Below are 14,156 nucleotides of genomic sequence, written 5' to 3'. Positions count from 1 at the left end.
CTATATAGCCTGGGGTGGGAGGGCACGTCTCCAAAGAAACCAAGCCAAATGCTACTATGTTGAAACTGATTAATGTGAAGCGGGTACCTACTAAAGCAGTGTGGGAGGGCACGTCTCCGAAGGGAACCCGCTCTGAATGTTGCTCCAGAATTAAAATGGACATAACTTGGTCAATATAACTCAGAATATATATTATAACCTATTTTTGGAAACAGAAGGGACCATTTTGCATCTTCCCATGTGTTGGAAATCCCTATCTAGACACCCTAGAATCTCAGATTCGCACCGCAACTTTTCCGTCGTCACAAAAGTTCTGAAAAATAGTTGATTTTATATCAGGGATATCTCCCACATCCGAACTCTGATTCGACCCATTTTTTTTTTTAAATTGGGTGATTTTTTTAGAGGAGCTCAAATATGCAATCATTATTCTGAAATTTTGCACAAAAACTGCAAAAAATAATAGGATAGTCGCCATCCACCAGTTGTCGTAAAAAAAAAAAAAAAAAAAACAAAACAAAACAAAACAAAAAATAAAATAAAAAATTCTACAACATAGCTAATTTTAAATCAGCGATTTCTGCCTCATCTGGACTCTGATTCAGTTGATTTTTTTTTTGAATTCTGGTATCTTTTCGCAAGGAAACCAAATCTGTTATTTGTTTTTGTAAATTATGCACCAAATGTGTTAGATATGATCTACAAACTCGCCGCCCAAAAAACTTATTGCAAAAAATGAAAAAAGAAAACATCTTCCTGCTTGGCTCAAGAAAGTGCTCTATAGAGGTCACAGTACATGCCTGAATTTTGTTGAATATTGCTGCAAAAAAATTGAAACTGAAATATGCATTAAACCCTCATTCTGATGGAATCGTAACTTGCTCTGATACCATTGATCCAGATCTTGGGGAAAGGCCCCCAAGATCTAAATGATTGAAATGGATTTTGGGGGAGAGGCCCCCTGTTGAGATTAATGTAGAAACAATTCAAACTGAACCCTTGATTAGGATTTTGTTCCTGTTTTATAGGATTCTGTTCAAATTCCCTAAATGTGTTATATATATATATATATATATATATATATATATATATATATATATATATATATATATATATATATATATATATATATAGATATATAGATATATATATATATATATTCCGCATGTAATGAATGAGGCAGAGCGTGTTCTGCAAAGGCAGTCTTACAGGTGATGTTTCACACCTGTAAGCTTCTCAGTTGATTAATAAAGTTGATTCGTATTTTTGACATGGTATCAGAGCTACAGTGTTGAGGACGCCTGTACTCTAAGTGGAGAGAGAGATCAGCGTGGTTGGAGGGTGATCAGTGCGATTTTAAAGGTGATATTTGCGCCGACTGTGGAAGGTGAAGGGACTAAAAGAAATCCAAGGAGGCCGTAGGAGGTCGGGCTATTGAGGAGGTCACATTTTTCTTTTCTTTTCACTACATGAACAAGCCAACGGTGATTTGAGAGAGCTGGAGATCTGGTTGCGACATATCACTACATGATTGGATTCGTTTCAAAGCCCTCCCGCTTGTTAAGAAGCCAAATGTTGGCATCGGTATTGTTGTTTAAGGATTCGTGTTTTTGATATATCACTGTGATTCTGATTGAGCTGCACCGATCGATTGAGGCACGATTGAGCCAGATCTGCTCCTTCGTAAATGATAGAGGCCACGTGGAGGAGGCAGCTATCTACGGTGGTATTTCTCATAAAATTTCAGTCTGAAAACCGCAAGGTGATTAGAGGACAGTTGCAACCGACTATCACATGTTTTTGGATCATAGCGCTAGAGTAGATATCTACAAATCTCCTTGAAGTTTCCAGGAAATTGAAGCTTCTCGCGTGAAATCCGTGGAGGAGGCCGGCACTGCGAGGAGTAATTTGTTGGTGCAGTGAGCATGGAACTATTGCAATCAAATTTGGAGTTGCTGAGAAGAGCAGTGGTGAGTCTGGAGTTGTTGTGATCAAATTTGGAGCTGCTGAGAAGAGGAGCAGTGAGCGTGGAGCTGTTGCGATCAAATTTGGAGCTGCTAAGAGGAAGTCGTTGGTGCGTGGTAAGCCGAGGAGAAGACCGTGAGAGGCCACAATTGTTTTTGTGCTGTGTTTTTTGTTTAGACAGCTTCCACGACAGTGGAGACGAGCGGGAGCCATGAACAGTTGTCGTATTATGCGCTTTTGTTGCGTTTGAAGGTGCAAAAAGCATCGTGCTTATTGTTTATACATTTGGCTGGCAATGGGCATTGAATACAAACGCAATATGAAAGTTTGTATTAAAGTTTCAAATTAAGATTTTTAATTAAAGTATGTTTTATTCTTTAATTAAAAGAAGGACGGGTTTTTTATTTTCATAAAGGGGGGTGATTTTTTTTTTAAAGGAAGGAATTGAAGTGATTCTTTCATGTGTTTAGAGGATTTGGGCTCAGTTTTTATTTTGAATCGGGCATTTGGTAGTTTTTTTTAAGAAGATCTAGGGTTGTTTTTTTTAATTATTGGGGTTGAAGGTTTTTTATTCATTCAACGTGAATAATCAATTAGCAGAGGCTTGCCTCAATGAAAACAACAAGCTGGATGGATCCAATTACTTTGTTTGGAAATTCAAGTTACAAGCCCTGCTTGAGGGACACAATGCATAGACGATTGTGAACAATGATGAGGTGAAGTCGAACCTCGTTGCAGGAAGAAAAACAGCAACAATCCAAGACTGGGACAAGTGGGAGACTAAGGCGAGAATGCTCCTGAAATGGTCAGTTAAAGATTGCATAATTATCCATATCCGTGATTGCAAGACTGCACTAGAGATCTAGAAGGCACTCAAGGATCTCTATGAGGTCAAGAACATCAATTGATTGATGTTCTTGAAGAGCAAGATTCTCTCCATCAAGATGGAGGAGAATGAGACAATTGTAGCATTCATTTCACGGATCAAGGAGCTCAAGAACAAGCTGGGTGATATCGGTGAAGCTATGTTAGATACATATCTTGTCATGATTACCATGAATGGTATGACTGACAAATATCAGGTTTTCATCACTAGCTTGAATGCAAGAGAAAAATCCCCGTGTTTGAAGAATTGATAGGGATCCTCATGCAAGAGGAGGAAAGGCAACTGACTCGTAAACCTCAGAGTTCAGATTTGGCCTTAATGGCGAAGAAGAATCCCTTCAGAGGAAATCCAAATGCAGCACAAAAGAGCAGTGCAGCCCCACAGAGAAAGATGCCCCCACCTCAAGGTATGTCTTTCAATAGAAGTGACTCTGCGACAAAATGTTTTTATTGTGGTAGAACCGACCATATAGCCAGATATTGCATGAAAAAGAAGTTTGATGAAGGTCGAAAGTGACATAAGCAGCATGCAAGTCATTTTGTTGATGAGGAACAAAATCAAAACATTAGAATGTTCATATCTGGCTCTGCGCTTTCGGCTAAGGAGGATGAAGCAGATACCTGGTTTTTCGGCTCAAGTGCATCCATCCACATGACAGGGAACAAACAGTGGTTTGAAGACTTCAAAGAAACCAACAGTGGAGCAAACATCTATCTTGGCGATGATAGAGGGTACCAAATCAAAGGTTATGGTAATATTCTTGTTGTTTTGCCTTATGGAAATACTAGACATATCCATAATGTGATGCATGTACCAGGGATAAAAAAGAATCTGATCTCTATTTCTACTATAACTGATCAGAATCTCAAGGTAGAGTTTTATAAATCATATTGTGTCATTAAAGACCTGTTGGATTGTATGAAGCCTATTGCATCAGGTATTTGTGTGGGAGGATTATACAAGCTAAATGTCAAAAGTGCACCACATCAGTCATTGGCATCATATGCCATGACTACAGTGGACTTATGGCATTAGAGGTTCGTCCATATTAACTTTAATGATCTACTACTTTTACAGAAAAAAGGGTATGGTCGAAGGTCTTCCTGTTTTAAAATCTGCTCATATTGATTGTGATGCATGTGCACTGGGAAAGTTGCACAGAGATGAATTTCCTGTGAATCTTGATAGAAATAAGAGAGATATACTTGAGCTGGTACACACAGATCTATGTGGGCCTATGCAAACAAGATCGTTAGGCAATGCATACTATTTTTTATTGTTTATTGATGACTATACTAGATTTACTTGGGTTTATTTCCTCATGAAGAAGAGCAACACTTTTGAATACTTCAAGGAGTTCAGAAGTATGGTTGAAAAGAAGACAGGTAAAAGCATCAGGATTATCCACTCGGATCAAGGGGGAGAGTACAAGAAAGCTTGTGTACTCAAATACTGCAAAGATAATGGGATACAGTAGCAGTTTACAGTACCCCACACTCCTCAACAAAATGGGGTTGTAGAGAGGAAGAACAAAACCCTTGTGGAGTGTGATCGTAGTATGTTAAAAGGTAAGAATATTTCTAACGGATTTTGGGCTGAAGCGATTAATACTGTAGTATATCTAAAGAATAGGAGTCCAACAAGAAGTTTAGATTTTAAAACTCCTTTTGAAGCTTTATTTGGTTATAAGCTTGCAGTTAAGCATTTGAGAGTTTTTGGCAGTAAAGCCTTCACTCATATCCCAAAGAAAGATAGAAATAAATTGGACTCAAAGGCCATCAAATCTATTTTTGTTAGGTATTGTACAGAATTTAAGGCTTACAAACTGTTTAATCCCTCTACTCATAAAGATTTTGCTAGCAGAGATGTAGTGTTTCATGAGCAGGTTAATGATGGAAGCCATGAGAGTGGTAATGAAGAATGGCATGTGCCCTTGTTGGTGGAAGAAGGAAATGATGAATCAGGTGACAACAATGAGCACATGCAACAATAGCAATAGCAAGAAGGGAAATAATATGATGTAGTTGTCAAGCCAAGTCCAGAAAATGATGATCAGACAAGGTTTGAAGCTACCCCACCACTCAGGAGATCAAGGAGGGAAGCTCAGCTGCCAACAAGATATAGGGAAAATGCGTTTATAACTAGTATGATTAATGTTGTTGAACCCTCTAGTTATAAAGAAGCCAGTCAATATAGTGAATGGAGGGCTGCTATGGAAGAGGAATATGAATCAATTCTATAAAAAAAAACTTGGGATTTAGTTAAACTACCTAAAGGCAAACAACCCATAGGATGCAAATGGTTGTATAAGCCTAAATTTAAAGCAGATGGGAGCATAGATAAGTATAAAGCTAGGCTGGTTGCAAAGGGGTATTCGCAGCAAGAAGGCATAGATTATGATGAAACATTTTCCCCTGTAGCTAAACTAAACACAATCAGAATGATAATTGCTTTAGCTACCAAACACCATTGGATGATTCACCAATTAGATGTTAAATTTGAATTTTTAAATGGGGACTTAAAAGAAGAAGTCTACTTAGTGCAACTTGAGGGGTTTGTCAAATAGGGTGAAGAACATTTAGTTTGCAGGTTGAAGAAAGTGTTGTATGGACTAAAACAGGCACCCAGGTCATGGTATGACAAAATTGATTCATTTTTCTTGCAGCATGGTTATAAAAGGAGAAAAAATGACCCTATCCTTTATATTGTGTTTGATAAAGATGGAAGGATTGTTTTGATTTCTTTATATGTAGATGACCTAATCATTATAGGGAACGTTGATGATCTCATTAAAGAAATCAAGGAGTAGATGTCACAAGTATTTGAGATGAAAGACCTTGGAGAGTTACATTACTGTTTGGGGTTGGAAGTTTGGAGGGATTCTGGACAAACTTTTATGTCACAGAGTAAGTATGTCAGGATCTTACTGGAAAAGTTCGGAATGGATCAGTGCAAAGCTACAGTAATACCTTTACAACAGAATTTAAAACTTCATAATGATGATGGATCTAAGGAGGCAGATGCGACATTGTATAGACAGTTGGTTGGGAGTCTAATCTACTTGACTACAACTAGGCCTAATTTGGCTTATGCAGTCAGTGCATTGAGCCAATTTATGTCAAAGCCCCTTGAGAGCCATTGGGTTGCAGCTAAAGGTGTTTTAAGGTATCTCCAGGGAACCTTAGATTTTGGTATTGTTTATACTGATTCATGTGATGTTAGATTGACAAGTTTTTCAGACTTCGATTGGGCTGGAAATGTAGATGACAGACGATCCATAACAGGCTATGCATTCAGCATTGGATCTGGGGTCATTACATGGAGTAGAAAAAAGTAGAACACAATATCCTTGTCTTCTGCAGAAGCTGAATATCAAGCTATGTGTGCAGCAAGATGTGAAGCAGTTTGGTTGAGGAGACTTCTCCTTGATGTTGGAGAAGAATAGAAGGTTGCAACAGTGATCAAATGCGACAACCATAGCTCCATCAAACTTGCAAATAATCCAGTATTTCATAAGAACACAAAGCATATCGATACACAATTTCATTTTGTGAGGGAGAAAGTTCAGTCAAAAGAAATCCATATTGAGTATTGTAATAGTTGTGACAATGTTGCTGATATTTTTACCAAACCTCTTGGTAGAATCAAATTTGAGTTGTTTAGGGAAGTGTTAGGCATATCTGTGAATCCATTTCTCCATTAAGGGGGAGTGTTGAGATTAATGTAGAAATAGTTCAAACCGAACCCTAGATTAGGATTTTGTTCTTGTTTTCTAGGATTTTGTTCAACTTCCCTAAATGTGTGTTTGTTATATATATATTCCTCATGTAATGAATGAGGCAGAGTGTGTTCTGTAGAGGCAGTTTTACAGGTGGTGTTTCACACCTGTAAGCTTCTCAGTTGGTTAATAAAGTTGATTCGTATTTTTGACACCCCTAAGATCTTAAAAATTGAAATGCTGGAAGAAAAAGAGGAGAATCCCCAATAAACAAAACCACAAATACATTTTTTATTAAAATGGAGAATAACTGTAAAAGCTACATTGTGGCGGACCAACTGTCCTTTTACAAAATGTGACTTGTTATTTATGGTATTTTTCAGTTACAATACCACGGGTCAATTCCATGGGTGAATGAATACCATGGGTGGATGTCACAATACCATGGGAAAATGCGATGGGTGAATGAATACCATGTGTGTATAAATACCATGGGTAAATTCCATGGGTGGATGGATAACATGGGTGGATGAATACCATGGGTTGATGCCATTTTCCATTCGGATCATAATGTAGTCAAAATTAACCACCAGTAGGCTAGCAGGTTATGTTATAACTGGGCCACTAAGAGGAAGAGGCATTCCATTCTTTCAAGAGAATTTTGTTCCATAGTTGAGCAAAGATAGCCAAGAGAGATATGAGGTAGAGCACATAGAGAGGATTTGTGCACTGTAGCAGCCCACAGGCCACAAACATTACTTCTTTGTATCTGCAACCATATTTCCAGACAAAGAAAGAGAGCGAAGTGGCCTCACCTTCCAGCTGGGTTTTCTCCCGAAAGGGTTTCCCATAGAGCATATCTTGTGTATTATGTGTGTTTGAGATTATTGTGTCGTTGTCTACTTTTCTTCTTGATTTACTTTTACATGCATGCACTAATTACAGTTAATTTTACAGATCTAGAAATTAAATGAAACTGTAATAATCTAGAATCTCAAATTTTTAATATAATATTATCAGATCTGTTGTGACGAACTATCCAGTGGAATATCCACGATAGTTTACGGATCACTCATTCTTCCCCATCCACTACTCCCTCCCTCTTGCCTCCTCCCCCTACCCCCAAACCCTGCCTCAACCATTTCTCATGTGTTAAAGTTCATAGAACTAGGAACGCGCACGTGTTCCTGCCACTAAGATGGATTGCACATTTTTAGCAGTAAGAACGCATGTGCATTCCCGCTACTAAGAACACGTGTGCATTTTTAGTGACCCGAATGAACGAGTGCATGGGAAATTTTAATGGCATAAATGTGTGTGTTTTCATGCCTCTATGAATGTATGCACATTATTAGCACTAGGAATGCACACATGTTTTTGTGAATTTAAATTTCGTTCCTACGGGAAGCTTACATTTATGATGAGTTGGTTGTTTTAGATATAGGCTGGGAATCACAAACTTGGTGGTTTTGACTATAAATACATGCCAAACATCATTTTTTGAGAAAAAAATACATCTCTCTGTATTTTTGGTGTTAATTTCCTATAAGTGAGACTAATATGTTGTTCATGAAACTACAGACACACCCAGAGTTGACTATGCAAATTTTAGTTATATAATTTAAGAAAACAAATAATGTTTAGTGCTTTTAATGTATTTTTCTCTTGACATATGTCAAAATTTTAAACTACACCGCTTATCTATTTTTGCTATAACTTTTTGGGCCTTTGACCATTTGAATCAATTTAATGATATGATGGACTAGAAGACATTAATAGCTATAATCTAAAAAAAGGAGGATGAGTGTTTGATAAACCATTTTAGGTTGCAATAACAAAAGGCCTTGCAATTTCAAGAATATAATGACTTTCATAATAATAATAATAATAATAATAATAATAATATCATATATTTTCAAAAGTTGCACATAAGAACATTTTGTTCTCTACAACTCTACAAGTTTTTGTACAAAAAAATCATCATTTAGGTACTTAAAGGTTACACTAATGGAAACATGTGTATTATATTTTTTATGAAAAATAGCCTACCAATAATAGGAAAACTAATTTCATCATTTAGGTACTTAAAGGTTGCACTAATGGAAACACATGTATTATATTTTTTATGAAAAATAACATACCAATAATAGGAAAACTCAAAACTCACACAGCTAAACACAATTCCTATAAATAAAAATTATATATTTGAAAAGATCATTTATCTACATTTCATTTTTTTACACCTTCTTCAAATTCCTTTTGTAAGTACTTCTAATGATTCCTTCAAGTTAACAGATTGTTGTTTTTCCAAGTTTGCATTGTCACTAACATGTCATGAGAGACGATCATTAGCATGCACCCACCTACTATTATCTTAAGCAATAATGCCAACCCTAATCTTATATGGCTAGATGAAGAGCTTAGTTTATTTAGCAAATGCAAAAGAAACTCTAGAGATTTGGTTCATATTTTGTCAGTACTAATCTCATTAAGCTATGCAGCTCTCAATATCTAGTAATTTGCATTGATCTAATGAAGTGGATGAAATCGAACCGAATGACTTGTATTCATGGGCTTGGAATGATTGCAATATATTATGTGATATATAATCTCCATATACAACCAAATAGTAAATTATGACATCCTAAATGACCATGAGCCTAACTATGATTATTGACCTTGAAACTTAAATATAATGGTTGTCATATAGAAAATCACTATTGAAAATAATTATTATAACCAAAAACACTAAATCTTCACCAAAGATAAAGCAATGTTTTTTTAAGGATTTAAATAATGAATTAAACTTCCTAAAATATAAAGGCAATATTGATTACCTTTATCATAATTTCATAACCACCCTCTCTAATTCCATTAATAAGTTCTCTATTGAAGTGATGTTAAAAAGAAAAATAGAATTGTCAAACTTTAGTATGATAAAGAATGTAAGATTTATATAAATCCATTAGGGATGCTTTTAATGAGTCCTCAAAGTTTGACAAGATAAATAGATGCAAAACCATAATTAGAAGGAAAAAAATATACAATATATATAGGAAGCAATAAAAGTGAAAAAATATACAATATATATAGGAAGCAATAAAAGTGTTTGTTCCTATCTAACCTAAATCCTAAGAAATTTTGGAGGAAACTTCTAACTCATAAAACTAAAGAAAGAAAGAAAAAATATTCATTTCAGGGACTAGAATTCCTACCTTAAAAATATCTACAAATCCATTAATGTCGTAGCACTCAAACCCTTTATATAGAAGAATATTTGTTTCCTATAGAAGACCAAGTTTGAGATTAAATGAATTGCAAAATGAAAAGATAAAGAAGGTCACCAACTCTTTTTTTTTAATCGGAGTGTTTATTCTCATTCCTGATATTTACAAGCTCTTCAGTTCAACAGTTAAGCGGGGCTTTCCTAAACCCTAAAATCAAAGCCTTATTGTTCCTTTTATGAAAAGTGGTGAGAAAAATAATATGTTATGACCATTATGATTAGCTCCCTTTTATCCAAGTTGCATGGAATTAATTTGGAAAAGGATTCTATTAACATATGACTACAAAGCCATGGAAGAAGAATTAGAAGCTAGGTTGGATTTAGGAGCTATCATTTAACTGTGGACCGCCTTGTTATACTAAGATTATTATGGAGGAGCGTCATAATAATGAAACCAATCTCCTATATTGTTTTATTGAATTTAGAAAATCTTTTAATGCAGTGTCATGGACTAACCTTTATAATAGGCTAGAGGAACTAAAAGTTCCTTTCAAGCTTAGAGTTGTTGTGATAAGGTTGTACAAGAACATAATTGTCAAGATTAGGAACATTGAGGATTAGTTGGAAGAATTTAATTGTAATATAGGAGTTAACCAGTGTTGTCCCTTGTCCCATGCCCTTTTTGGTATATATATTAACAAGTTATAGGGTTGTTTGGAATAAGCAAGTTGTATCAACCCAACACTAGCTGATATAGTCATCGTCCTCATTCTTTATGTTGATGATATTGTTCTTATGGCAATGAATCATTTTGTCTTAAAAATTAAATAGAAATTCTCGAGGATTTTTGCAATAGTGTATGCATGACTTTTAACAATAACATAACAAAGGTATGATAATTAAATTCAAAAAGATCACTTACGCTAGTTTTATGTATGACAACATTAAATTTAAGGAAATGACTTCACACAAATATCTCAGGATACTTCTTCATTAGAAAGTCAAATTTAAAGTCTATAGCATTAAGAAAAGGATAATTGGTGAGTGGAAAGCTTATTATGGGCTTAAAAATTTATAAATTAGTCGACCTTAGCTATGGGATAAGAAAATGCTCCTCTTAATACTCTCATCACTCTTGTTATCTTATATGGTTGTGAAGTTTGGTGCTACATATCATGTAGAGAATTGTGGAGAAAGATTAAAAATCCAAAAGTGTCTTCAGACTCCAATCAATTTCCCTACCCTTCAAATTTTTGCCACACAAGTCATTGAAGAATAGAACCCAGCTCGAGAGGGAATTAAGCTACCAGTTCTCACTTGACTATTGCCCTTTGACTAATATTTAGTATATTATCACATCTAAATTTAAGAAGAAATTGTAATATAACACAAAATTAGAAACAAAAAAATTAAAATATATCAGTTCATTTATTTTTTCACCAATACAAATTTCACTGATTATTATATTAATTTAATTAATTAAAAACTTTTTTAAAACTCAAAATAAAAATATTAAAAATTCCATTTAAAAAAATAATCAATACTTTCTTTGCATTTCATAACTATTACTATGCCATAACTTTATATCATTTAACATTTACCCCTACATAAATTTTTTAATAAATTTCAATGCATCACTTTAACATACTTTCTACTTTCCTCCTTCAAATTTTTTGAGTCATCCTTTTCCCATCACAATGTCTCTTTAAAAATGACAGCAGGAAGAGTCCTTTGGAAATTTTTAAAAATGAATAAATAATGGGTGGAAGTGACCTTCACGTCTGGAAATTTCTTTAAAAATGCATAAATAATGGGTGGAAATGACCTTCACGCTAGGTTCTCCTGGGTCATAAATCACTCTGATATATTTGGTTCGAGGAAAGCAACCTGCAAGTTCTCTGGAAAGATGTGGTTCATTCACAACCACAATTTCATCTTACTCCAAAGCCTGTTACTGTCTTCATTCCATTGATTTTCCGGGATGTTGCTCGTCTCCTTCTCTTTCCCTGCCTATAAAGACATTTCAGTTGCGTTAAGATACTCCGAAATAGCATCGTGAACCAATAGCAACCAAATGGAAGCAGAGTCGTCTACCCCGATGTAAGGATCGTCCTGCAAAATCACTTTCATCCTCAAAATACGATTGTTTTCTTACATTTTGAAAAATGTTTCCTGTCAATTTGGAATTATTGTGTGTCTATTTTAAATGGATCGGTAGGTGAAGATAGAGATTGGGATATTTTTTTAGAAGGTGAAGATTGCATTTTATTGCTGTTAAATGTGGTTCTGGGAAGGAGCTTTGACATTTTGCAATTTTGCAGTGGGTAATATAGAGCTTTTGGATCTGACTTTTGAGTAAATTTATCTTTATTTCTGGGGTTAAAGTCAATGGGTTTGATTCAAGATGTAGTGGGTTCGATCAGTTTGATTCAACCTGCAGTGTAATATAGAGCGTTTGGATCTGATTTGTGGGTAAATTTATCTTTACCTTTGGTGTTAATTTCAATGGGTTTGATTGAAGCCCTGGTGCATGCCTCCCAGTTCACGGTCATGACATCTGCGCCTATTAAGCATAGAGTGCTTAATAGACAGACACCGGTGTTATCACTAAACTGGCAGGCATGCATCATGAGCTTGAATCAAACCCGTTGAAATTAACACCAAAAATAAAGATAATTTTATGAAAAATCAATTCCAATCTCAGCTCTGTTTTACCCGCTACAAATGTTCGAATTTTCCCCAAACCATATACTGAAATCAACACCAAAAATAAAGATAATTTTATGAAAAATCAATTCCAATCTCAGCTCTGTTTTACCCACTACAAATGTTCAAATTTTCCCTAAACCACATTAGACAGCAATAGAATGCAATCTTCACCTTCTAAAACATTTAACTTTTCACCTGCCATTGTTAACCTTTCAAAATATACATTAAATAAATTCAAATTTGACATGGAAGCATTTATAGAAATGTAAAGAAAATAATCATATCTTGGGAATGATGGTATAATTTGAAATTAGTTATGGGAATTTGATTCAACCCAGTAATGGCAAATCCAAATAATCTGGTCGATGGCCTCCTCCTTCATTTGGAGTACCAATTTACAGACATGTTGGTGCAGGTTCACTACTGATCATCAGAAGATTGCAGCTTTAATTTCTCATGCGGAATACTGTCCAAGGTTAGGGAAGAGTCACGTTTTGCAATCAACTTAGAGTAGGAAGGCGTTGCATATTTGTCCGGCCTTCATTTCATAAAATAGAATGTTTCATAGTCCAAGACAGCAAATATGGTGAGGGCAATATACAAACTGACAAGGTATTCTTCCAGTTGCCTCAAGGGTAACGATCATCAATCAACCCAAGTCCATCAGGGAGCACATAAGTTGTTTCTATAGATTTTCTGGCTAAGGTAAATGAACTTGAATTTGAGGACAAAGTGATCTTCAATTGAGAAAATGAAATCTTTGAAAGGAGAAAATGGTAACATTGTGTTAGATGTATGTCGTGATCAAACAGATGCATATTTATATGGATCCAAAGCAAAGGAACCTGAAACCCACAGTATTTTTGTGGGTCATTCTTTAGGCAGGGTAGTTGTAATATTGGCCACACCATGGGTGCTTGAAAAGAGGCCAAGGCAAAGTTATTTTTCCTCGTTATGTTCAGTGATGTATCTATACTGGAAATGGGTTTTTAGAATAAATGTTTTTTTAATAATAAAAATATGTGGATTTGCCTAGATTTAATAAATTTTGAATATATCAAATTGAAAGGATGAAATGAAACTATAAACTTGAACAGTTATATTTTTGTTATTGTTCCATTCTTTTTCCTAATTGTAAACCAGTGTCCAAGTAATTTTCAATAATAAAATTAACTGTCCATGTGTGATCTTATGGCCATATACTATCTGTCTTTCTACTCTACTATCTCTGTCTTTTACTCCTAAAACATGTCCATTGTAGCTATCAATACATATTCTATGTCCTTCTAGGACTGTGGACAGCAAACAAGTGGCAGCAAATCAATAGATGTAGGTAGATGAATTTGGCATTATCTAACTAATAGATGAAATGGCTTTTTTCACCAGAATACAGTTTTCACTAAGATTGTGAATTTTTGTTATTTAAATTATGTTTTGAATGTAGATTTAATAGGTAAAAAGCTCTGAAACACAAAATATTTACTGGATTTTGAACAATAGTGGCCAGGAAAAATACTCAAAAAAAGTTCATTTTATCTGTTGGTTAGACTAAGCAGACAAGTTGTTATTACATGTTCCCCAAGCATTTGATCAACCTACTTTAATAATTTACTTGAATTTGAATTTCTATTAAAATTCCTTTAGATTTTTTT

General features: G+C 35.0%; 1 long non-coding RNA gene across 1 annotated transcript; it reads left to right on the top strand.

Moving 5' to 3' along the window:
• The first annotated feature begins 11,610 nt into the window (after window positions 1-11,610).
• On the top strand, window positions 11,611-13,452 carry LOC149243849 (uncharacterized). Its single transcript, XR_016245808.1, has 2 exons — window positions 11,611-11,895; window positions 12,920-13,452. It is a non-coding gene; the product is annotated as an uncharacterized LOC149243849 (long non-coding RNA).
• The last annotated feature ends 704 nt before the right edge of the window (window positions 13,453-14,156 follow it).

This window comes from Pinus tabuliformis, chromosome 8 (assembly GCF_031772625.1).
Source record: "Pinus tabuliformis cultivar Carrire ecotype Pingquan chromosome 8, CPIR1, whole genome shotgun sequence".
Lineage (NCBI taxonomy): Eukaryota > Viridiplantae > Streptophyta > Pinopsida > Pinales > Pinaceae > Pinus > Pinus tabuliformis.
This window is presented reverse-complemented; position numbering and strand designations above follow the sequence as displayed.